We start from the raw sequence: 26,705 nt of genomic DNA, 5'->3' as shown, positions 1-26,705 counted from the left end.
TTGAAAATCTCCATAAGCTGCCAAAAATATAAAAGCAAAGAAAAAATAAAAGCTTTGCTTCTCACACATACAGAGCAAACCCCAAATCAAGGGACATAAAATTTAATTCAAATCTTCCCTTGGGGGTTTTGTCACTTGCTGTTGTTTCCACCAGAGCACTCAAAGTTCCATGAGCACTCACAAACAAGTGGCAGTGGAAATAAACACCCCCAAATTTGTGCAAATCACTGCAACTTTGCTATTTCAGTGGTGAACACGGGGTAAACAAAATGTTCAAAGATGTTTTTCTTTAATTTGGTCCAAGAGAGATGGAAAGAGAGTGCCCAGACAATAAAGGGATCCATGGATTAGTCACACACTTTGTTCATGCCATGCCTCTGCTCAGTTAAACTTGCCCTTCCTGACCTGCCTTCAAGATCTGTTATCATATTTTCTCTGAGTATTATTTTGGGGAAAAAAAAAAAAGGTAAGACAAGCAATTCTTTTTTATTGATTTCTTCTGCCAGACTTCTGGATGCAGGAATACATTTTATGATCAAACTTCAGCCTTTACTTTTATGATAGCAAACAATACACAGAGAATTTTTTGCTATTTTTTTAAAGGAAGAACTTGCACATATGTGGTGAAGGAGGTAGAAGAAATGGGTCATTTATTTCAAATCATTCAAAGTTCAATTCTCTATGTATTTCCTGTTCAGTTCCTTCAACCTACTTAACAATAACTATCACTAGAGGTTAAGAGTCCAGTATTGCCCAGAAGGCAAAAAAAAAAAGTGGAAATCAAGTTCTTCAAAACTTCCCTTCCTAATTGCCAATTAAATATTAATTAAATCTTACTTAATACAAAGATCTGCAATGCAGCTGAGTGCCACCAGAGCATGAGTCACAGCTCTCTGATGACTGGCTAATGCAGTCACCACTATGTCACCCTGCACACACAGGCATGCAGAAGTTTACCTCTGCTGAAATTAATTCTTAGTGTAGTTTTCACATCCTGAAAAATTGCAAATAACCTCCACACCCTGCCCTTCAGGATGTGTGCAGACATCCCTGTGTCTCTAATACTAAACAAGGCTGTGTTTCTCTTTCAGGAGAAGGTCGTGTGGCTTCTCATCCTTGGAAGGAAAGGACTGGCTAAAATCCCCAAAAATGTGCAGCAGGCACAGCCACTGTCACCTTGAACTGGAGACAGGTTTGATGGCTCCCAGAAGAATATTCAAGAGATTTATTTAAAGAAACAGAGAAATCTGCTCTTCCTTTAGGTGCTGACCGTATGTACTATAGAGGAGTCAAAATCAGTTAATATCCACTAGACATATTTATAAAATAAAGCTAAAAGAGAGGGGTTATATGGAAAGCCCATCTTTTATTTAGTCAGGGAATAGGCAAGGATGGAAGAAAGGATCATATGCAGCACCTGACTGCTACAGAATGTGGAATCACAGCTCTCATCTATAATTTAGGAGTTACTGCAACAGTTCATACACAGCTACTTCACAGAGTTTTCACCCCAGCAGCCAGAGTAACGCTGACAGGAGCTTTTCTGTCCTTCACAAACTGATGATGGTCATCAGCTATTTTGCTGGAAATTCTTAAAAGAAATACAAAGACAGAGAAATATGCAACCCTACAGATTTTTGTGAGCAGGGCTGACTGACAGAATGGCTTTGAGACCACTGAATTCTGGGAGAGTTGTGTGTGGTGGGTGGGGGGAAAGCAAAGAACCTGTTCAGATTGAAAAAGGGAGAAATTACAGAGCAAGACACATACCCAAATATTGTTCTATACACAAACCCAAGAGAAATGTATCAAATAATCATTTTATCTAGGTTGATTTGATTTGTAAAGAAAATTCTGCAGATAATTTTAGGGGAAATGTGAATTAAATCACTGTTTATTCAAATGGTGGCTTCTTCACTTGACAGCAATTGTTGGGTGTGAGGAACCAACAGATCCCACCCTGCTCAGTCCCCCAGGGCTGGTTGCACACCTTGTCATTAGGAACACAACAAACACTGAGGAACGTGTTTAATGCCTTTCCTCAGAAATGGAAAAACATAGATTTTCTCTAACAAATATCTTGGGAAAAGAAGCTTCGTGTTGTCAAATATTGAGTAACTTAATCAATATGCAGCACTAAAGAAAGCTGAAGCACTCTAAAATACCATTACCTCAGCAGGTATGAAAAGCAAGAGTTCAGCCTTACAGGTTTTTCAGGGGGGAAATGCAGCGGTTTAATTCTTCTTTTCATGAAAAGGACTGCCACAATAATAACTGGTCTCAGCAGAAGCTCTTATGTGCATAAGAGAGAAAATCATGAAGAATACATACTTAAATATCTGAAATCTGTCTTGGAAAATCCTCCCTTTCTTAGCTTAAAAAAAAAAAAAAACAACCTCAGTGTATTTCTGTATAGGAAAAAAAATACATCTTAACATTTCTGTGGTATAGGAATGTTTAGAAAAATTGTAAATATACTACAAATACTGAGAAAAAAATATTACTTGCTTATTTTTTCCTATCTTGAGATTTGCATTTAATGTCATTTAAACAATGCAGAGGGAAGTGGAGATGTCAGTTTTCTCATTTTAAATATACACAGAATAACACAAACATGTTTTCTACAGTTTCTTCTCCACAAATGCAGTACACTCCCATTTCTTAGACCAAACCCCAAGTATATCCATGACAGGTACTTTGTAGAATCTTCTGTTCAGTTCTGCTTTCAGAATGTTGTTATTTTGAAAAAAAAAAAAAAGAAAAGTACACACACACACACTTTCTAGATCAAGGGTATTTTTCTCAGTAAATGAGCTCTTGCCAAGAAGCAGCAATCAAGGCAATCAAGTAAAGAGTAAGACAAAATCTTTGCCTACTGCCAAAATTCTCAGCTTCAGGACACACTAAGTGCATAAGGGAGGTACAGAGAAGGCTGAGATCATTTACATCTTCCCAGTTATCAGAGAGATAAATTCACTGGAGCACTGGAACTCAAAGCAAAAGCCATATCCAAGTGTCATGAGATTTCCAATAAAATGCAGAGAGTCCTTGGCAGGTCTGAGCTCTGCTGTTCTGTGGTGCATTTGCAGGTTATTGTGCAAGCATCTCTCCTGCCCTTGTACAACCCTGGATTCTCTTATTAAATGGCCTCACAGCTTGGCTTGGGTTTGGATTTTGGGGCTCCTCCAAGATTCTGCATGGGAAGAAGGCTCAGAGCCTGCTTTGCTTCCTGCTGCTCCAGGGTCAGGCTCTGGCCAGGGCTTTGCACCAGGGCTAAGAGCAGCACCCACCAGGTCATGGAGCTTTCCCTGCAGGACTCTGCCTTTAGACACAATTAACAGAACCCTGGAGAAGCAGAAATTCACTCCACAGCAGCAGTGCAAAAGGGGAAGGGACAGGGATGTGTGTGCCTTGCCCAAGGAGCTGCTCCCCAAAGCCAAACCCAAACCACTGTCCCAGCTTGGGGAGTGCAGCAGCTCTGCCAGCATCTCCTAAGCCAGCATCTCTCCAAACCAACATTTCCACCCTGTACAGAGCACAAACCATGGCATAAACACGGGCCCAGCTGGAGCTGACCTGGCAGCTGAGCTGTTCCAGGCCCCTCAGGTGCCACCCCAGCCCTCTTGCCCTCTCCTGCATGTGCAGGGGATTCCAAATCAATTCCAAACCAGCCCAGAGGCCACTCCACCTGCCCTCCAACCAAATTGTTCTTCTGGTGAAATTTAAGATCTGAATTGCTGGAGATTGCCAAATGGAAGGCGCAGCTCCCCACAGATCATTTTTTAAAGGCAGAAAACAAGCCAAATGCAAACTGAGGTTAATGCAATATATACAAGAAGGAGAAATAAGATTAAATGTGATGTATGTGCCAAGAGGCCTTCTGCAGGCAAGGGAAAAAAGAGAATAAGGTTAACATCTTTGATTTTTCTCCTCCCCATCCCCAAGAGCTGAGAGGAGTCTTCATAGCAGCAAGGTCAATTCTAATCTTATTTCCTTATTCCTCACAGTTATTTCATTCCCTTCATTTTTTAAACTTCACAGCAAAAATATTTTTTTCCAGAAATTTCAATCCAGGATCAGTTAGATAAAATAGCAGCTCATTTTAAATAATTAGCAAGCATGAGATGTACAAAGAAACCTCTTTAAACAATAGCCACCTGCAACAAATATTGTAAGAAAATGCACCCTTTTTCTTCTTCTGAATGATTGCTGCCTCTCCTGAAAACATTAACATTTTGCACACACAAAAAATGATGCAATTAGCAAGAACTTTCTCTATTTCTGTTCTCATTATTGCTGATTACCAAAAATTATCAGGCAAATAATGGCTGCTTTCTGTTCTTATGATCAATTTGCTCACCCTCCATCTGATTTCTCTGGCAATGAACTCAACTGTAGCCTCTTGTGTCTGTGGCACTTTGTAAGAGGGAGAAAATAGGGGGAGGGAGAGTGAGAGAAATTAAACAGCAATTATGTGTAAAGTGTCAGAAAGTATTGAAGTTATCTGTGCCAACTCTGAATTTCACTTCAAACCCTGCCATTTTTTAAAAACATTTTTGTTAAAATCGTAGGTCCTAGAATCATCTGATTAAGCCAAACTTCATTTATTAATGATAATAAATAAAACCAGCTTCTCACACAGCAGAAAGATTGAAAGGTTCTTCTCACTGTAAGTGTGAAATTACTAAAATGCTTAAAAGCTCCAAATAAAGCAATTCCCCCCTAAAAAAAAATCTAAAGGGAGACCTCCAATCTCATCATTTCAAAGGCACTCATGATTTTGGGGTGATATCATTCATTTTTTAATAGTAGGGCAAGACTGTTACCATGGCAGCTGGCAAGAGATGGGGATTGCTTCCACTTGAACACCAAAGCACAGCCAAGTTTTCAGCACTTGCAGAAAAAGCTATCTGGGAACAGTGTTGAAAAAAAAAAACCAAAAAATCCCCACAAAACCACCCAAAAACCTGTGCTGAGCTCTGCATTGCCAGAGTTATTGCTGTTACCATCCAACTCCCCACTTTAGGTCTATTTGGCACAAGCTGCAGTCAATCCTTGGATGCTGCACAGGCACCCCAGCATTTTTCAGGAGGGGTAGGGAAGATTTCTCTTGCTTGCAGCATTCACTGAATGCCCTGGAGTTGAGGGCAGAGCTGAGCAGGCTCATCCCCTGCCTGGAGAACACCCCCAGCCCCCTCCTGGGAGCTCTTCCCTGAAGGCACAACTGCACTTCCCATACTTCAGACCAGGCAAAATTATTTGCTTTTCAAAATGGTGAAAAAAAAAAATACTATTCTCAGCCTGAGACTTTGCATTTTAAGCTTTAGCCTGGAGCAAATTATTAAGGCAGAATTACTGTCTAAATCCCTGGAAATAGGGGTTTATAGTAAAAACACTGACAGATCCATAACCATAGCCAGGCAAATACAGCAGATAAAAATATGTATAAATGATAAAGTAATTTAATGGCTTAAAGAACTTTTACTGGGGAGGAGGGGAACGTCTGCTTTATTTTGACAGTGCAAAATGTCAGAGCAGAATCCAAGGATGTAGCAGAGTCATACTCCATACTTCTTGGAGATTATTTGACAAGAACAATTTCAGTGTTCTATTTAACGCACTTATGACAAATTTAAGTGATGAATTGATGCCTGAGAGACAGTGTGGCTGGAATTAGGAGAACAAATTCTCTTGTTATGGGAGCAGCTACAGGCCAGCTCAGTGCTGAAAGGCATACTGAAAGTTAGGTAAAGGAAATGTGAAAAGAGTATTGTGTCAGTGGAAGTGAAAGTGGAAAGCTATATATTTATTAAACCATAATGTCACCAGGTTAGACTTTGAAGTACCTGAGAGGCACTGACTCCTCAAAGTCTGTGGATACAAGAACAGGATCAAAGTCTTTTTGGTAAAGTCAGTTTGCTAAGAAAAGCAAACATTACTGTACAACTCCAGGTGTCACTTCTAGTCAAATATCGTATTATTTCATTGATCTCCTCTAATATGGAGTAAAATTGAGCAAACTGCTCTATAAAAATGAACCTTGATTTAACAGCAGTGGAATGAAGCCTGGCATCATTCTAGAGGTCTCATTTTTGAACCATTTTCCATGCTCAGTAAACAGTTACAGCCACTCAGAAACCTGCAGTTACTGGAGGTCTAATTTCACCAATGTCCCAGACACTGCAGTTCAGGGGAGAAACACACCCATAAAGAATATTGAACTGAATATTTTTAAAGTATAATGTGAAAAGCAGGGGCTGTAAAGTGCTGCCTGATCTACATCCTCAAAACAGCCACGTTTGAAGGTTTTTGGAATGAAAAGTTGGCCACCTGGTGAAGGAACAGATCAGGAGATCTGGATTCAGTTATTAATTCTCTTTCTTTGTGGCCTTAAAACCTTAATACTTTACAATTATTTTTTATTTTTTGGTCCATCTGTAGAAAAGAAACTATGCTTCCTTTCAGAGTTTGGAGAAATAAGGAAATGCCTGTGCAAGAGACCTTTCACTCTGAACAAGTGTCCTTAAGCTGAGGATCTGTAGGCGTGGATAGTTTAGAGGATGTTAACATCCTTAAAAACATTCTTGTGTAAAATAGGGATGGGAGTTCAAGGTGAATTCAGCACAACCTGCTTCTAAGCTTTATGTATTAGTGATGGGAGAAGAGAGGATGAAACACTGCATATGTTTCTAAATATTGCAAATGCAGATGATGTGCATGCTTTCCTAGATTTTATGTATTTAAAATTCATTGCAGATGGAGAGTTATGGCAGATATAGGGACTTATTGAATGCAATATGAAGAGTACCTTCTAATTCAGAATAAAAGTAAACACTCAACAATTCAGATATCATCCCCATAAAATCCTGTTGTGGAGTCCATGGAGTCACCTGTGTGTGCTTGTGGACTTCATAAATCTTCAAAACCAGCCCTGTGCTTAAATTATTCTTGATTTCTGCCCACCCCATCCCTCTCTCTCCTACTGGCTCTTCCCACTAACATTTTACTTCACCCCTGACATTACTGCCAATATTTCTACAGTTTGAAAAGAAAACATGTCTGGCAACTTAAAAGTCAAACCAGGAATTCTCCCCAAATCATATAAATACTTATGGACCTGAAATCAATAATTAAAGCAAGATAAATCTACCATTACTATTTTTTATAATTTCCATATTACTCTACTTTATCAAAAGCCACACACTAAGTGATCAAATTAATCTGAGGCATTTAGAGCAGGGACCATGTGGCAGCTTACAAAGCATTGGTTGTTCACAATAATTTGGGCATGGCAAGTAGCCAAAGGACTGCTCACAAACATATGGTTATTTATTTCCACTAAACAGCCACTAATACAGCCTGTTTTCTACATTACTTGATAAATATAACAAGTTTCAAAACCAAAAAGGACCACAAGTGCACAAAGCAATTAATGAAAACAGCCCAAAGCATCTTGTAGAGCCACCAGCATCCTGAGTCCCAGTGTGATTTGCTAAATTCTTTTCCACTATCACTCAACAGATCCCCAAAGACTGGCTCAAACTTAATGTACTGTAGCGTGTTTGACTCCTTTGTTTAATCACATCTGAAATGGCACCTTCTGGAGTGACACATCAGCTGAGAGAGTCTAGCTGTTGTTCTGAAAACAGCATTGATCCATGTTTTGCTTTCAAGGCTGTGAGAGGTGCCTGTCTGTGCACAGAAAAGGTGAGGGAGTGAAGTCCATGTCAGCGGTGACAACAACAGGGTAAATTTCTTTTGGTGAGAAAGAAATTCACTTTAAAATGTATTTAATGGTTTCAACTCTTCCCATGAATTTTGATCCTTTGCTCCTTGCCAAGTGCCACAAACCAAATCCTTAGCTGCCCATGGAATGTTTGAAGCCAAACAAAATATTCCATTTTCAATGAAAATTATACCAGGAGAAAATATTAAACAGAAATCTATGTGTGGGTTTTTCTCATTATCCAGATCACACAGCCTCTGCTCACAGCTCCCAAAGCAACCCAGAAACTGCTGCTTCCCAGAGCCAGGGTGGATCCACCCAGACCTTTTCCTTGTCATTGGAAAGCCAAAGCCTTTTGTTTTCAGGAGGCAAACTGGGCTGATTACACTTCTACAACAGAAAACTAGAAAGCAAACCAGAAGAGATATAAAAAAGGTCACAAGCAGCAATTTCCCTCCTCCCAGCTGTGTTCTCATGGGGAATTTGTCACTTCAAGACCTGTTGGTGCTTGGTCCCATGGAATCCCTGGGACGTCTCTCCTTCCATCCCCACAGACACTGGGGTTGTAACTTCCCTTCCCTTCCTGCACCTCCATCAGCTGGAGCCCCCCATCATCCCCAACTCCAGATTATCTGCTGCTTCCAAAATGCCCAAACTGATCCAGGCCCAGCTTTCCCAAAGGAGGGGAACACAGCAGGTGCTTTTTGCCACTGAGCCCAAAAATTTAGAAGGCAAAACCCAAGAAAATCAAGACATTTTATGGCTCAGTTTTCCTAAGACAGCAATGAAAGATGGGAAGGGGGGGAGCCCTCCCCTCTGCTGGGAAGCTTCTGGACCCCCAGAGCAAGCTGTCATTGTTTTAAACACACAAATCTTAGGTGAGAGGAGCAGTTGTTGAATTTTGGTGTTAAATCAGAGTGATTCCCTCTGCTGGGATCTCACAGGGGACCATCAGTAGCTCATGTGCACAAATCATCCTCATCCCAGGATCTGCTGTATGCTAATGAAGAACTCTGACTCCTCTGCTCAGCTAGGCAAGATTAAGTGACAGGATTTACAATCAGAAAACGCAGCCAGGGGGTTCACATTCTCAGGCTGCCAGAAGGATGCACCAGCCACAGACTAATGTTTGAATTTGGCACTCAGGGAGGATAAATGTTTAAGGATAAACACAGAGAATGGGTTACAGAATATTTTCTCTGTATCTAGAATAACTGTATGACCCACAATATCACAGCCATTCACTTCTTTAGTTTCTTACATTATACAAAGAGCTGCTAAAAAATAATGGCCAAATACTTTCTAGAAACAAATAGAAACAAATATTTTTCTGTTAGGAAACTAAAATTAAACCATGGTAAGTTGGTAAGCAAAGTATTTTTTAATCTTCTTCTTATGGAAAATAACTGAATGTCATTTAAATAGAATTTTATGAATAATTCTGTTCTTGACTGAATGTATAGAAACACTTCCTCATAAATTCATCTATTTCCTGGGGTTTAAGCTCCACCAGAAATTTTACTGGAAAAGAGAACTGACAAAACCTTATCCATGGTAGCAGAAATAATACTGTTAATTACAGCAGAGAATAAGCTGTCATTTCAGAATTTGCATATACAGAAGGCTCATTAATAGTGATTTCTAACTTTCTTTACCAGCATTCTCTTAACAAGTGCCATGTCTTTTGGAAATGAGGAAACAAAGGCAGAAGAAGGGAGACACAGGATATCACATTTCCAGCCCTGAGCAAGGAACAAGACAACTTTGGCAGCACAGATAAATCTTCAGATCTTCAGGCTCCCACACTGGGGGATGTCATTACCCAGCTGTGGCAATAAATAGGCAACATCTGTGAGGATTGGACAGTGTACATGTGCCAAACCTTCACAAAAGCATGAGACATCCTGGAGAGGGCGAAGAAGAAAAAAAAAATAGGAATTTGGGATGCCAAAGTGCCAGTAATGTTTATAAACTAAAGCCAGTGTAGCAGACAGCAGGACTGCAGAAAGAATTCAAGGCACAGCCAGAACAGTCAGTGACCTTCCTAAATTATTCATTATGTGTCATTTGTTTGCAGCCTGAACACTTACTTGAAACTCACAATCAAGATTTGAATCCCACTTCTGGTTTTGGGTAAACAAAACCGATTTTTCCATGACCCATTGAGCCTCATTTGAATCAAGCTATGGAACTTGCCTAATTAACCCACTGGGTATTTTCCTGCACTCTCTGTAAACCACTATTGACGTTTGTTTTAGTGCAACCACACATGGGACCACCAATCAGACTATTCTTCTCTTGTAGAACATGCCAGATTAAAGCTCCACTGGAAAAAACCCAAATAATTCTCATTTAAGCAAAACATTTTTAATTCTTGAAAGGATGCACCTCAAGCTGATCTCTGAAAACCCCAACAATTCAATTTATTATGTCAAAGCAATAGAAAAGGAGACAGTGAAGATCAAAAGAGATCAGGATGTGCAAAAGTAAAGATGTTGTGAGCAGAGTTAAATAGCTTTGGGTAAAAAGATCTGTACGCCGAATATGAAAAGCAAGGGCAGCTCCAGGATGTCCCTAACACAGCTCCTTTGGAGAGTCTGACATTAAACCCAGCATGCCAGCACAGCTATGGATAATTTTCTGTGCTTATCTTCCTCCCTCCTTGAGCTCAGCAGGTTTTTGGTTTCCTTGCTGGCCTTGGGAGGTGCTGGCTGGTGGAAAGCAGCCTCAGGCTGGTGGAACTCAGCAGCCAACTTGTGCTGCTGCTGCTGGCTCCCCTCGCTCTCCCCAGCACCCCCAAACACCAGGAGCTTCCCTCAAACCAACCCAGCAGTGACAGGTCAAGGTACAACAGCACCCCTGAGCCTGATCAGGACCCTCAATAATCCCGTTTATTCAGAAAACCAAATAATCTCTAATTATTTGGGGTTTCTAATTATCTAGGGTTTCCAGAGCAAAGTGACCCATCAGTGCTCTGGCCAGCACTGAGTTCCAGCTGGTTGTTTTCCTCTTCCACCCAAGGCTGTTTTCCTTAAGATCCTGAAGGTTTTCATGCAGAACTTGTGAAGACAAAGAGACTTTGTTAAGGAAAGCCTCAGTAGCTGATTCTGGTGACAAACTGCCCTAAATCCAAGGTGCTCTATATCCATAAGACAGCACACAAACACCTCAATGCCTCCCTCTCCTTGGCAAGGATGGGCTCCAGCAGCTTCCCCACAATAAAACACCCCCAAAGCTTCAGCTACTCAAAAATAATCAATCTCCTTCCTCACCATCATGTGTTTGCACTTCTTTCCACTCAGTATTGCTGGAATATGTGACTGGAAAATATTGCAAACAACTTAAAGACTTAGTCCCCTCTGAGATTTGTCAGTTTATACCTTTTTTCACTAATTATCAACTATTAGCATGTTCATGACTGTTTACTGAGATACACATCTGACTTTCAAAACACAAATGCTGCCTCAAACCTGCACAGCATTTTATCACACATCAAGTTATAAGGCAATTTGTTACTATTTCATTCTTTTATGCTAGCTCCAAAATTCAATCCAAGGTTTCTCTGCCTTAAAAGGCACGATTAGTTTAAATTTCTGGAAGTGGGCTTTTTTCCATTATTCATATTTAAATTAAGTTCCCTTGAGATGGAAGAAAAGCAAGGAATTTTTATCAAGAGACTAATAATATAACCCGTGAAAAATCTGAGCATTTTTATATTGAATTTATAAATCATGCTAGCAGTAACCAAACTGTTTAAATAATACATAGAGTTTAACTATAACATACTTATTGGCATAAGTAATTTTAGTGCTTTCTAATGTAACAAATCACTCAGAAAATATTCTCAGTTAATCATTAGCATACTCAAGCCTAGATAGAGGTGTAGATATATTGTTTCCTTTATAATTTGGTAGGAATGGCTGAGTGATAAAACCTCACACTGTGTGACACTTGATTTAAAATTTCCTAAAGATGTTTGGGTACCCTGACAAAGTATCAATTTATCTCTGTGCTGTAAGCCACACTCTGGAGATGGAATAGCTTGTAATTAAACTCAGGAGCAGGGATTAATTAAAATATACATGTCTGAGAGTGCAAAGATATGTATTTGTGTTTATTATAGAAACAACAAAAATACCCTCTAGCCCAAAAATGTGTGAAATGAGCCTCTTCCTTCCCATCAGTATTTGTTATTGTTTTTATCACAGCAAGAGAACACAGAAGTGGTGACTACACAAAATTACTGGGGGCACTGGGGTTTAACTTTGGGGTGAAACTCTGGGCTGTGGCTGAGTCAGGCAGGGCTGCAGGGCAGATTTCAGGATTTCTATTGTACTAGACAAGCACAGATCTTGGAGAAAATTACATTTTAAGGATATGTTTTTTTTGCTTTTTTAATGTTGCTACTTTGTTGAGCACCAAGTCATTTACCTACAGCATTATAAGACACAAGAAATAACTCAAACCCCCGTGGGTACATTGGAAACCTCAGGTTTATCAGGACCAAGGTGCCAGGTTCATGTACAAGTCTACAGCAGGGCAAATACCCTAATTCATGACATTGTGTAGTTTTTATGCTGCTGTTTAAAATTAATTGGCTTACTCTGTTAGGGATGTTTTATGATGAGGTGCTGTAATTAAGAGATCTGAGATGAAACAGAGGGTACAAAAAAGCTGAAAACTGCCCACTAGGTTCAGTTTATTTTTTATGACCAAACTACTTAGATTATCAATTAGCTTGAAAAGTCTATTTCTTTTTCAGATGCTTAAATATTAAAAAGGGTAGAGTCCATGAACAAAAAATATAGATTAAGGCTAAAACAAATGTCTTCCATATAAAAATGAAAAAGATTAGCACAGCTATTATAAAAATCATATAATTCATGTGTCACAGTTGCTGGAGATTATTTAACTTCTGAAAATGTTCGCACATTTGGGTTCAGGAGAAAAGCAAGAGTAGCTCCATTCAGGTCTTTTCTTCAGAGCATTGTTTTCTCCCAAATAAAAATATCAATAGACAAGCAGGTGGGAATTACAAGACATACTTGGAGAGCAGAGTGGTTGCACCTCACCCAGGAATATGCCAAGATAGAGACCTACAGTTAAGTGGCTCCCCAATTAGTTCAAGAATCCATATTTATTCAATATTTTAGTATTTCTAGTGCATGTGATTCCAAATAAAGTGATGAGTCCCTAAAACATTCCTTTATAATCTGCTGAAAGGGAAGTCTGGTGCTCTTTAGGAAATGTCATGTGTGAGAAGAAACTCAGTTAAATACACACATTTCACAGGAAATTCTATCTGCTTGATTTCAGGCTGATAATAACCCCAAACTGGGCTTTATTCTGCACTCATCTATAACTTTAGGGCACTCTGATGTCTAGCACATCTGTCTGTGTGCAAAATGACCATTTCTCTAGACTGTGATAACCTTTCCACTATGATCCCCTTCATCTGGTACCAAAAAAAGGTAATTAATTTGCCTTATAAGTTCTAGTGGACAGAAATACTTGTCTTGATTTTATTTTAAAGCATCAGGGACACATGTGATGACTCACCAATAAATAACATTAAAACCTTAAGCACACAGGGTCAGCAGCACTGTGGTAACAGGAGGCAAAAGGGTGTTAGTGAAATTATTCCAACCCTTTCACCTCACCTAGCTGAGACACCAATATTTTTATTGAAAAGCTATGTCATGCTTAAAAGACAAATCTTTCAGCTGTCATCTTTCTCCTTGGCTAGAAAAGCCTATTGTTAGCAGCTGTGAATTTCCCCATCCTTCAAGTCACATCTATGGCTCCAGCAAGCCCAGGCACTTTGTCCAAGTTGTTCAACTGTCCTGTCTTAACTTCAGAGTGGTTGGAGGATACACTCCAAACTTCTCAGGGGACTCTCATGACCTTGTTACATTAGCCCTTCAAATGGTTATAAATTTTATTCCAGGGTTCAGCAGACAAGGGTTCTATTCTCAGGTCCGTGATTATAAAAACAAACAAAACAAAACCAACAACCAAAAACCACAGAGGGCCACGATTTTCCAAAGCAGAGGCATTTAAGGAAGGGTTTAAATCTGTGTGAGCTCCAGAAAAAAGTGACCAAGAAACAGTCCCAGAATCTTCCTGGCACCCGCACAAAGGGAAACCCACTAATTTGTACAGATTAAACCTCAGGGATGCTAATGAATTATTCTGGGCTTGCCTTTGGAACAGAAGCCACCCAGAGGATGTGTTCTGGAGATGAAGCATCCACACCAAGGCTCTCACAATTCAACTCTCTGAAGGCAATAGTCCAGATAAATTCCCATAGTGAAATGAAATTCTAAACTAGATTTTCAAAATACTGTTTTGGTTTAACTCAATACCCACTAAATTCAACAATAGACCCCCCAGTCTTAAAAGGACCAGTTTTCGGCTAAAACCATTCAATTTCTTGCTGCATACTTTTCAAAAACATATCCAAGTCCTTCACTTAGAGATTTTGTCTCCAAGAACTGCATCTTAATATCAGGGGAAATTTCTGTTTAAAGGATAGGAGAGATGCTCTAAAGCCTTTCCTCCTCTGCCTTGTCTGCAAGTACACACACCCTGGGGACAAGGGATTTATTGCAAGCTAAAGGAGAACATTTTTGTGGGTGCCCTTTGACAAGAGGTGCCAGCACTACACTGCACAGGGACAAAATAATACAATTTAGGCTTTTGTATTCTTGCAAAGGAGAAGGTTAAAGGGGAGATTGAGCTTTGGTTGCTCAGCTCAGAAGGAGGATTAGCAAGGGAACGTTGTTGATACTCACTGAACAACATCTACAGCTGCCTTTTGTGCTGTATTAATTTCCACCAACAGAACAGCAGCCAGGAGAAATTTAAAAGGGGAGCCCCAAATGGCTGATACCTCTGTAAGATGCAGGTGATTGCCCATGAGACGCCACAGAAGTGCATTGCAATAAAGACATTGCTATAAGATAAAGTAATAATAATATAAGTAGCTGAGGACAAACTCGCCACACACCGTGTAATTTCTTTTTAAAAAGAGTATTTTCTTGAGACGTCTCAGCTTGAAAACACAAGCAGTGGGCACAGCCCAAATTACTACCAATTGTTAAAAATCATGGCCAAAAAATACCAGAAGGGAAATGTAGTAAGATGCTTAATAAACTTAAGCACAACACTTGTTTATGTATTTATCTCGCTTCAAGAAATTAGATTTCTAAGATATCCACTATTGGCCATACAGTATTTTGCCTCCTCTGTTTCAGAAATTTAATTTAGTCCCATTCTTAAATATGCAGCATGCATGATGGTTCATTTCCTAATCTACCATGAAAGAAACTCAGAAAATGTTTATACTCATCTCTTTTTTTGTGGGAAGGGAGGTAATCACAGCTTTGTCTCTAATGTGGTTTCATGCTTTCCTTATAGGCATTATTAGATTAACCCGATAACTCTCAAGCAAATTTTGCCACCAGTGATGATCCAAAGACATTTTCAATTATAACCTTTCAGTGCTGTGCATATCATGATTAGCACTTAGCAAAGGAGAGAACCATGCAGTAAAACCTTCACTCAGGAAGTTTTCTCATACGGATTGAACACATTTTCACCAAAATTGATTCAAAGCACAGATTTGTCCGTGTCCTTTGTCTTCTGCTATTAGATAAAAATGTCTTGTTTTGCTGCTATGTTTTCTGCTGTCAAGAAAACAATATTTAATTCTTTTGAAGTACAGGAAAAATATCAAGCAGATTATGCCAAACTGACCTGCTTTTTTCCCCAGCAAGACCAGGAGGCAAGCTTCCTGTTTTTCCCTCAGCAAAACAACCACTCTCAAAGTGTTCTGTGACTGTTTTCTTTGCTATTCCCAGCTCTTTGCAGCGTTAAATTACCTGAATGGGTCTTGTGAACAAACTCAGCAGAAAAACTTGAATTTCCCTGCCAGCATGTTGGCCTCCTCACTCGAGGAGTTTAAGGGAGCTTGTGCTCAGGCTTTCCTGTTTTTATCTCCTACCAGGCACAGGCTGATCCCTCGATTGTTACCCAGCCCATTCCCACTTTTCTCCCTGAAAGGCTGGAGCTGTGAGTAAGCAGCTCTGCCTGATGGATTCTCATTAAGCTGCAGCTTTTGTGGAGGTTTGGCTGCAGCTGCCATTTATCTCACACCTGAAAGGATCCTCTCCCTCTAAGACAGGTGGATTTTAAGCCTCCTTTTTCTGTCTCCAGTGCTTTCACTGACTTGCTAAAATCTTGTAGCAGCTGCTGTAAGTTGTTCAGAGCAGTCATCAAACAGAGGGGTCTGCAAAGAGGCTTAAAAAACCCGGGGCTGGGTTTGGGGAGGTGCAGGGAGATTTAAAATCTCTTTGGTGCCAGCAGAATTTGAGAACACTTGGTACATAACAGAATCTGGTGCCTGGCAGGTCAGACTGGAAACACAATCCTCTTCACCCTGGAACAGGTGAAAACAAATCCCTTGCCTGGCTTCAGCCTGTATTTTAGGCAAAACCCAGCAATTAATGATTTTCTTCAGAGCTATAAAGCAAGGCAAGTGTTCCTTGCCTGGACCCCAGTGACATCCTGTAAGAATTCAGAATTGATCCACAAAGCCCTCTTTTTTTGCTTTTCTCTTTATAGCTCCCAGAAGCAAGTAAGGAAAAAGAATGAGACAAAATTCAAGCAATAAATGGATGTTTGAATTTTAGCTTATGAACAGAAAGCACAGCGCCAGCAAGCCAACATCATCTACACCTATTTGACATTTTTTTGCAATACTCTTACAAAAGTTTAGCTGGTCCCCTGACTTTAAATGCTTGAGAAAAACAGATTTCAGCTGTTATTCCTGGAATTGTGATGGTCTCAGAGAATTCAAACAGCCTTTATGCAGCTGTGGGCTGTAATTATCACCCTACTGCTCTCTCACAGCAGGATGAGGACACCCTTATTTGAAAGGTGGCCCTGGTAAATTTGGGTTTCCTTGTTTTAAAGAGAGGTAGAATTATTTTTTCGCCATCCAGAAGGTGGAAAAATCCTTTTCCCAGTAAAACAAACATTAACTGGAGCCATCATAAACCTCCATGACCCAGCTGAAGCTGGAAGTGGTCTCAGGGATCAAGGCCACAAATTTGCAAAGCGTTATGAATATGCCTTATTTTATGAAATGATGGTATTTCCCTTTGGCTTCCAGAGAAATATTCACTGTATAAAATCACACAGATGTCTAAATCTGGGCTGGACATGTTCCCAAAAGCTGAACAAAGAAGCCAAGAAGATGGACCAATTGTATAGCAGAGAATACACCATTCTAAAAGCCAGAAAAAGATAATTTTGTAAGAAAATACTCTTTTATCTAGAATTTAAGAATGATTAGCATCTAACAATATAAATACTCTGCAGAATGATAGGTTTTTACCTTGTTCACCCAAACCTGTTTGCTGCATTATTCAGAAGTGATCTAAAAAAATTGCAGTGCTTTTTGCTCCTTTTCTCAGTTTATCACCAGGGATAGATGGGATATGATAAAGAATAATTGCTTGCATATAAAGTGCACAATTTCAAATTCTAAGCTTTATTTTGGGGTTACAAGTTGTACCTCCATCTGCACATGAATTGCTGGTGCAAATATTAACATTTGAATGGGAAATGACCTGATTTATGAGCATGTGCCAGGTTGCCAGCTCTCCAAGTGCTGAATTCCTCTTTTCCAAGGGTAGGCAAATTTGCTGAAGCTGTATCTCAGCCAGGATAGAAACATTTTCCTTAAATATCTCTAACCATTGATGGTGAGTGCAATGCCAAAGGGCTGGAAATGGCTTATTCCTGAGTAGAAATAACAGAGGTTTGGTGCACTGGTAAAATTTTTAAAGCAAAATTTTGGCATTTACATATCAGCAGATCAAGAAGTGTCTGAGGCCTGTACATGAGACAGAATTTTTATGATTTAAGTTGTGCTAGAAAAGCTTTATCTGGGTACCAGAGAGTTGTCACAAATATTTAAAATTACCAAGGAGAGAACACAACCTGTATTCAAAGTTTTACTATTACAGGCAGATAGTATAAACTCTTCTATAAATCCCTTTCTAATTAAACTTTCAAAGAAAAAAGTAATTACTAAGCTCATTTATCCAAACTTATTAAGATTATTTATATGTTTGTTTCGAATATTACATTAACAAATGTTGACAGTTTTCCAATTAATAAATTAAAGCCTGCCAATATAAACAAGCAAAAGGAAACAAAAGACAAGATATGAGAAATCGTTTCCATAGCTCCTGAGCACCTTTTAGAAGAGAATAAAGGCTATTATTGAACAGTCAATCTGCACTGACTCAGAGCAAGAAAAAAAGGGATGAACATCCCTTTTCTAGTGGTTTGATATCCCCAGTGTGTTTTGGGGTTTCTTTTCCTTTTTACTAAACTATTTAACCTTGGCAGAACATGCCAAGAACACAAAGGCTGAGACAAAGCTTTATTTTACTGCATATAAATTTTGGAAGGAATGATGATTGTTGCCAGTTTTCATCATTTCAGTTTTTTTGAGAGCCATCTGATACATGTTAATAATAGTTCTTATGAGGGATATGTTCACCCCAGCCCAGCACAACCCTAAAATGAGCAATCACCATCCATAGATGGACTAATTAGAGGAATGTGTTCATTCTTGCTTAAGTCTTTTCTCTGAGGAAGTACATTAGATACAGTAGACTGAAATCTTAATAAGGTAAATTCATGTATTTTCTCATACGAATACGAAAAAATGCAGATTTACCCTGACAACTACAAATTTTAAAAAATGGTGACCTCTGTCAAATGAACTGCAGCACTAATGAAAACAACACAACCTCCAAAACTCCTGAGCCACAGAGAAGTGCAGAGCTCTGACAGGCCAAGGTGAGCTTTCCTCCCCCGGACTGCTGATGCAGTTCTCTGCTGACCCTGGAAACTCTGCCACAGACTGGCAGATTAATTCATTGCTCTGAATTGACTCTGGAAAACAGCTTTTTTTTTCTCTGTCAATTTGGTTTTTGGTTTCTCTGCTAAGGATATCAGCTCAGTGGGAAAATATCCCGTGATTTTTCTGATGGGTGCACCTATTACCTCTCCAACTCCTAACAACGTGCAGACCACCAAAAGCCATGAAGACCATTCAGAAAAAAAATGTAAATATTTCGTAATATGATCCAAAACAAGCAGTCCAAACAGGAATAATTCTCCAGGTGTGGTTAGAACTACATAAAGCAGAAGATGAAAATATTCTCATGTGGTACCTCACGTGCTTGGCCTGAATCTCATTAAACAGGAGCAGGTACAGCCACAGAGCATCACAGGGAACCAAGGGCTGAGGCAGCTCCCACAAGACCTAATGGTGTAGGAGAAGGTACCAAAGCAGCCTGGACACCCCCAGGAAAGAGCTGCTCCCACCCTGATATCAAAAACTTTTTCTTGGAGGTTTTTGGCAGCCTCACTCAGTTACATCAACAAATCTCTGAGTCTAACTTGATTTGTTATTGATTTCCTCGAGGGTGTATTTGAAGCAGAAATTTTAGCGATCTTGGGAGTGGAAATGCAGGGCAAAGAGAAAGCTTTGCTTAGAAAGAGGGACTCAGGTGGTCACACTGCAATAAACTGAATTCAGGGGATTTTTCCAACAGAAAATCTGCAGTTTTGGGGGAAAATGCAAATAAGTTCAGACACATTACCTGCTTTACTAGAAATCTGAACTACTTCAAATTCCAGCACCTGACTGTAAGCAGATCTGAAAATAGGTATCTTATCTTAAACCTGGCATATTTGTGACAGCTGTCATCTATCTGCTGACATACCAGAGACTGAGCTGTGGAGCTGCTGAAGCAAAAAGTGAAGCTGGTACAGCTGAGCTAATAATGCCCAGCCTGAGCTGCACCAGGCTCCCTGCAGGTAAACCATGAAGCAAAGTCTGTACCCAGCTGCTCACAGCAGACCTGGCTTTGTGGCATCTACAGGGGAGGGAAACCGGGAACATCCAACTGAATGGGAAATTCAATGTACTCACACTCGTGAGGTGTCACTAACAGGGGGAATAAACTCTGGTTCAGGATTAAACAGCCTTTTAATCTGACTCCAGAACATCAAGCACTGAGTCATCAAAATTTCACATTTTTAGGTGTAAAAGCTCATGGTTACAGCTGAAAGAGCCACTGGATGAGAGACAAGAGATACTAGAATAAGGATCCTTTACCATGCCAAGATCTGCCCTTTTCAAGTCTTACTTGAAAAATATATAAACCCATACTATTTTATAAATTAAATCAATAATATTTTATAAATATATAATATATAATATATAGAATATATTATATAAATATATTTCTAAAATATGCAAATAAATATATAAGTAAATTTATAATATATATTTATATAAATATGTAAATACTATTTACACATACAAATATATATTTATATTTTAATCTATTTTAATATAGTTAATATGTTTAATATATTTTAATATATTAAATTAAACGCATTATATTATATAAATCCAAATTATTTATTTTGAATGCAAACACTAAACAAATATACAGAGTATTCTAATAATAAAACAATATAAATTAATGAAATAATTATATGAAATTATATTCAATATAAATTATATTAAATACATGAATATATATTAATTTACCCATCTACTTTTTCTTACATTTATGTGAAGACCTCTCTTAAAGCACAAAGAAAATCAGCTTACATCCCCTCACTCAGTACTCTGTGAAAAACTTAGGCCTCCATTTTCTATAAGCAAACACTTGGAGATTTCTGCAAAGCTGGAATTCTTTGTAGCAAAATGTGTATTTCACTGCTTCTGTCTGAGGACTTGCACTCAGCATCAGTAACTGAGCTCTAACAGTTGTAAACCATTTGCTGCAGTGTATTTACTCTTTCTCTGCAGATGTGTAACTAAGATGGAAATTAAAACTGAGAAAACTAATGGGAAAACAGCTTTATTTTCCTCTTTATTAAACTGACTTTTAACGACTGATATTCACTCAAGCTGCTTCTCTCTTCCCAGATAGCTCAAGTTTTAGGAATTTACAGCTTAGAGAAAAACAAATTAGCTCAGAATTATAGCTGAAAAATCCCATTGTGGCATGTGATGTCAGGCTGCATCAGTCTTGTTTTATTCTATGATACAACTCACCAGGAGTGACACCATCCAAAGTGACTTTGCACAAGACAATGTCAGCTAAAACACCTGAAACAAATTACCTTTATCTACATTATAGCTTAGACAAGTCCACTTTTAACAATGACCACTTACTGCTTTCAAATGAAAGTAAAATAAAAAAGAGGTACAAAGATATGGCTGAAATGTTTATAAACCCACAAGAACAATATGTACACTAGAGACTCCAGGGATTTTATTCATTTTCTGTGTCACCTACACATTCTAGGGCAAACCTCACACATCCCTGTCATCTGCCTTGGTACACACAAAGCCAGTGAAAACCTAATTCAGCAGAAACACAAGTGATCACTGCCAACCCACACGTGCACCCCCTTCCCAAACTGATCAGAGGGGGCTGAGATGAAGGATCCCCTCTGATCATCCCCCTGTTAATGGCTCCTGCATACACAAAGGCTATTTGGAATATTCACAATGGGCTTGCTCTGCTTTCTCTTGCTGTTCCAGGGCTTCTTGCCCACTGATCTTTGAAACAGGAAGCTCATTTCCTTCTTATCTCTTTGGGATGCTGCCTGTACTTTTATTAAGCTATCAGGTGTGATGCAGAGACTGGAATAGGGTTCACAGGAAGGCTATTTGGTCATGCTTCCTAGTTAAAAAGTTAATTGATGTATTATAACACTTCCCAAATATTTCTGTCCTCTTTTATTTCTTCTCTTCATGCAAAAAAATTCCTTTGTATCCTCCCTCCACCTAAACCCAATTCCTCCAATTATAAAACTCGACTGAAGCCCAGCTCAAAGTTTGTGGATTAGCGCAGGCTGTGATTCCATGGCAGGGAGGTGCAGTGGGCATCAGGTCAAATGTTGAGATGAATTGAGGCTGACATCTTTCAGGGACATTCTTGCACATCTGAATTGCAGAATGTGCTCTGTGCCAGCTTAATTCAATTGATAACAGAGGCTTCACACTGACCACGACACATTTCACACGTACAATCATTTAAGCACAATGGGATTTTCTTCTCAGAACCTTTCTGGAAACATAATGACTTCCAGATTATATTAAGAGCATAATGCAATACAATGGCTAGAAATCTAAGTGTTATCTTTAGCTTTCTTGGGAAAAGAGCAATTTTATGTGTTTTAGCAGGTCTTTTAGAATCATTCTTAAACAGTGAAGTTATCTCCACACTAAATATATTCAGTAAGAGGCAGAATTTGTCAGATATTTAGATACCCACTCTATATGGGAAAGTACAGGAAACAATTCAATTCTCTACAATCTACATTAACTCAGTGGAAAAGGTCCTACATAGTGCCTATAAATACTACTTGCTATTAAGACCTCAAATGCCAGCTATAATCTAGACATCTGTAATCAGCCAATCAATATTTACTTTTCATAATAAAATAAGAAACCATTTCCAACATATCATCCAAAATAGAGAAAGCATTTAACTATAGAGACTCGTATGCCTTTTAAAATGCTGTCCCTATCTTTACACCCACTTATAAATCAAAAACTAGAAAAGGTACCAATATTTTATGCATTGCACCGTAAAAATTTAAAATCAGATTAGAAAACATGGTTGCCATGGTACCTGAGAGCTACAGTTTCATGCAAAGCAATTTAACAGATGCAGAAGAATTGAACCTTACAGCAGGCATGGTATCATTTTTAGACAAACTTAAGAAGAAGCTGTAAGGATATTTCCAGGTGTCTGGATGGTTTCTTGTTCTGCATTTGAGGAAGCTGCATTTCTGAGTTTGCAACTGCTTCAAACCCCCTCAAAGGGCTGAAATGTTCCAGGGGTGAAAACTGGATGTTCCTCGAGTCAATGGGGGTTTTACCACTGACTTCAAACAAGAGAAGTTTTCCCATTGGCTCTTTGAAGAAGGATGAAAAAAAGAAGCATTTAGGGAGAGCAGCAGCCTCAAGCCAACGAGGTCAGGCCAACCCACACTATGGCCCTGCTCCCTTGCTCACAGGAAATGTTCCTGCAGCCTATTTTCACAAAAGCTGCTGCTTTGGATCCCCTGAATCAAGTTTAAGGGGAAAAGGTTCACAGATTAATGAGAATAATTTCTATTTCACAGTATGATTGCAGGTGTTGTACATATTCTTTTCTTTGTCCAGGGGAACCATTAAGGAGAGAGAAGAACAAAGAAAGAAACATCAGGAGTACTCTGGCACATAAAAGCCAGAAATAATAGGGACTAAAAAAATACCTAGTTTTCTATGCAAAAGACTGTATTTTTCCAAAAAAAAGAAAAGGCACCTTTTTGTATTGCTCTTAGAGGAACATTGCACTGGAGAGCTCCTTCTCCTGACATCACTGAAATTTGATTCACAGAAACATCTGAGTTGCCCAAGAAAAATCTACTTTTTGACATCCAAGAACCACCTCAACAGATTATTAAATTACTCATCAGGAGTCTGGGCTGGCCTTTCAGGTTGTTTAACACCTGCTATTTTCTGTTCTGGCAGCAAATTAATGGTCAGGAGAGCAAGCTGGTCATTCTTCCAGATTTTTTTCTTTTGACCTGGTCAAAAGACCGTAAGTTCAATGCTTTTTAAAACTTAGTCATTTCAGCATGACTAAACATTAGAAAGGTTGGGAAAAAATCTGTTCCCAGCAGTTTGCTCCATGTAATTTATACACCTCAGCCTGCGAGCTCGTTGATAATGAGGGCTAAAGCTGAAGATGAAAAGCTGCCTCCTGTTTTGCTGGGCCACCAAGAGGCAGTGCTCTGCCTCCCTCTGCACTCCATTCCCCAATTTCTGGGCTCATCCTGGAGCAGCAGATGTGGCCAACAGGCAGCTAAAAAAAAAAAGGGAAATTGGCACCAGCTTCCTTCAGTGCTTCAGTGAGATTATTTACTCTGAGAGACACACTCCTAAAACCAACTTCTGATCACGTCAAGTGCCATGGAGGGCTTTGTGCACTGAAAGAATTAGAGAGAAGCAAGCCAACAAACAGGGAATCTGCCCCAGACAAGTGCCTTGATTGCTGTTATTCTGCAGCCCAACGGGATTGCTGAGCAAGAGAAAAGATAAAGGAGCCCTTTGTAGGCACTTGCAATGACACAGCACACGTGTATGCACATCATGTACCACCTTTCACTGCTTTATCCTTTGCTGCTGGGGTTTAGTTTTGAAGGAATTATCTCACTTTGTAGCACAGAGAATTGCCCGTGGTTTCGGGAAGGCTTTTAGGTAGATATACCTCCCGTTAAAAATAGCATTTTAACAGAAAGGAGGGAAAAAATGGCACAAAATTCCCACTCCCTCAGTGAATAATTTAATTTTGCTAAGAAAAATGAGGTGTTGTGTTCAGACAGCAGCACAACGTGTCGCAGGGAGTTGTAAACTACTGGGACAGTATCCCAATGTCCTGACACCAAACTGGAAGGGCCACAGTTTGCCCTCCTCAGATGTTTCCCTGTTTTCCAGGAAATTCTGAGGAAGCAGTAACCAAGTTTATGTAGACACAACCAGCCTTACACTTCTGGTTCTAATCAATATGGTTAAAATACTGAAACACTTGATTTTTAGCGAAAGGCAACAAACATTTCAATCTCTACTCTTCCTTGCTATCACTCAGCCTATTAAAAAAATGATATAAGGTTCAGGCTGTTTAATTCCATTTTGAAGAAAGCATTCAACAGCACTTAAAAAGTGATACCATTAGCTATTCATTTTCTCCAACATGTTTCTTATTAACAATAAAGTATCATAGTGCAGAATTATTATTAAAATCTAAGTAATAGGAGCTTTAGAATAAATGAACTGGCACACTTGACTAACCTTGAAACCTGCTTTATAGATTAAAAGTGCTTTTTTGCCATGAACACTTTGGTTGCTTCACTTTCTTTATATTTTTCATATCTGAATTGTATTTCATTCTTTCCCTTCATACTCTTGATTCTATTCAAACAAGGCAAGTCATTCTGAAAGCACTGAATGTGCACCTGATCACCGAGTTTTCTTACTTTTAGGTCATCAACAATGGGCTCACACTCACCCCAAGGTTCTCAAAGCTTCACCAGGGAACACACAAAACCTGTGCTCAAGTGGAGATTGATCCATGTGATTGATCAAATGGATCAATAGGGCATTATGCAGGTGGTACATTTTATCATTCAACCCCAAGTTGAATACTGACCTCTAAGTTTAAAATTGAATAATTCAGAGTATTTATTAGGTATCATAGGTATAAAATATTGTTTGTCAACAACAGCATAGCATGAATTACAGACAATGGTTTGTAATGAGAACTTTCTATTCCAATAAAGACTTTTTTTATATTGGGGGGGAGGAAGAGAGAAACCCCCCAAAACTAAGAAACAACTCACAACAAGGCATTACCAAAAGCATTTAAGTTACACGGCACAGGAGAGAGATATTAAAATTAAGATATAATTGTTCTGTCCTATCCATTGTAACACATGGATAAAAGAAAAGAAAGGGAGGAAGAAGTGTAACAGAAGTGAAATTAACTTGCACCTTTGTGGTTTGTGTACACCCACAACTGAAAGGTAAGCAACAAAAATGGCATGAAATACGAACATAAAAGGGTACTTGAAACAAGATAACAAGCAAAATCAATGTAAAGCCACTTCACATCCAAAAAGAAATGAAAAGGAATAAAATAGAAATCAATAGTATTTAAAAGGATTAAAAACAATAGCCCATCCATAAGGGACATTTCCCCTTTGGTTTTTAATTGACATTAACATCTAGAGCAAACAGCACAAGCCACAGTGCTGCAGATGGCTGCACAGCAATTTGTTCCTGTAAGGAAGGCTTTCAAATGTGTTAATTTATCTCATTAGCAAAACAATCAGTGTTATTTGAGGTGAGCACAAAGTCCTTTGGCATCCGTGTGGAGCAGGCTGGTGCAGGGTGGGCAGAGCACAGAGCTGCAGCTCCTGCAGGGTCAGCGTTTGTTTGGGATGGGGAGGGAATGCATCCCTTCCTGCATGGAGCTGAAACTGTCACATCTGCAGGGAGAGAGCCTCGGGAATCTCATCCCAACACCCTCCCTACAGCCATAAATGAGTGTACTGCAGAAAATACAGCTGGCTTTCATTGCCAGGCAGAGAATGGCTGAAAGCACCAGATCCAGGTAGCCAGAGATCTCACAATTCTTTTACTGCTTTTCCACCTGCTCTGGCTCCACTGCCCAGCTCTGATGGGTGCTGGTGTGGGAGATGTGCAGGAGGAGCACAGGACAAGGGCCCTGCTCTGCTCCTGTCTCCTACAGAACAGCAGCACACCTGGGCCAAGGAAAAGCTGGAGCCTATGGCCATTACAAGGACGTGTGGGATGAGAATGGTTATTTTGACAAGAAAGGGGGAAAAGGAATCACAGGAGGAAGGGTCAAGGCTCATAGTTAAAAGCTACATTCTGGATTCTTACCTCAGGGTGCAAAATTATTCCCTCATGTTCAGAGACCCACATTCTATTATGGAAATAAATTCCACTTTCATTTTCCACCAAGCCCCAGCTTATTTACAAATCCATGCAGGCAGCTGATTCCTGGCACTATCTGGCCAAACAATGACTAATTGTTACTGACTTCCCAGATGGTCATTCTAATAACTGGAGAAGGGCAACCAACCCAGCAATCAGGTTTCATTTAGCTGAGGATAGCACAACAGCTGTCTTTTCCTTTCCTACACACTCAAGCAGAGCTTTCTGTTGTTCCAGTAGTCTCTTGAGCATGCAGCAAATAGAGCTCCAATGAGCTGGAAAGTCCTGCTTTAGATGATGCTCTGCTGAGTTCTCCCCCCTCCTTCCTGCCCTGCATTTCTCTCCACTCCAGCCGCA

Source organism: Zonotrichia leucophrys, chromosome 20, assembly GCF_028769735.1.
Source record: "Zonotrichia leucophrys gambelii isolate GWCS_2022_RI chromosome 20, RI_Zleu_2.0, whole genome shotgun sequence".
Classification (NCBI taxonomy): domain Eukaryota; kingdom Metazoa; phylum Chordata; class Aves; order Passeriformes; family Passerellidae; genus Zonotrichia; species Zonotrichia leucophrys.
This window is presented reverse-complemented; position numbering follows the sequence as displayed.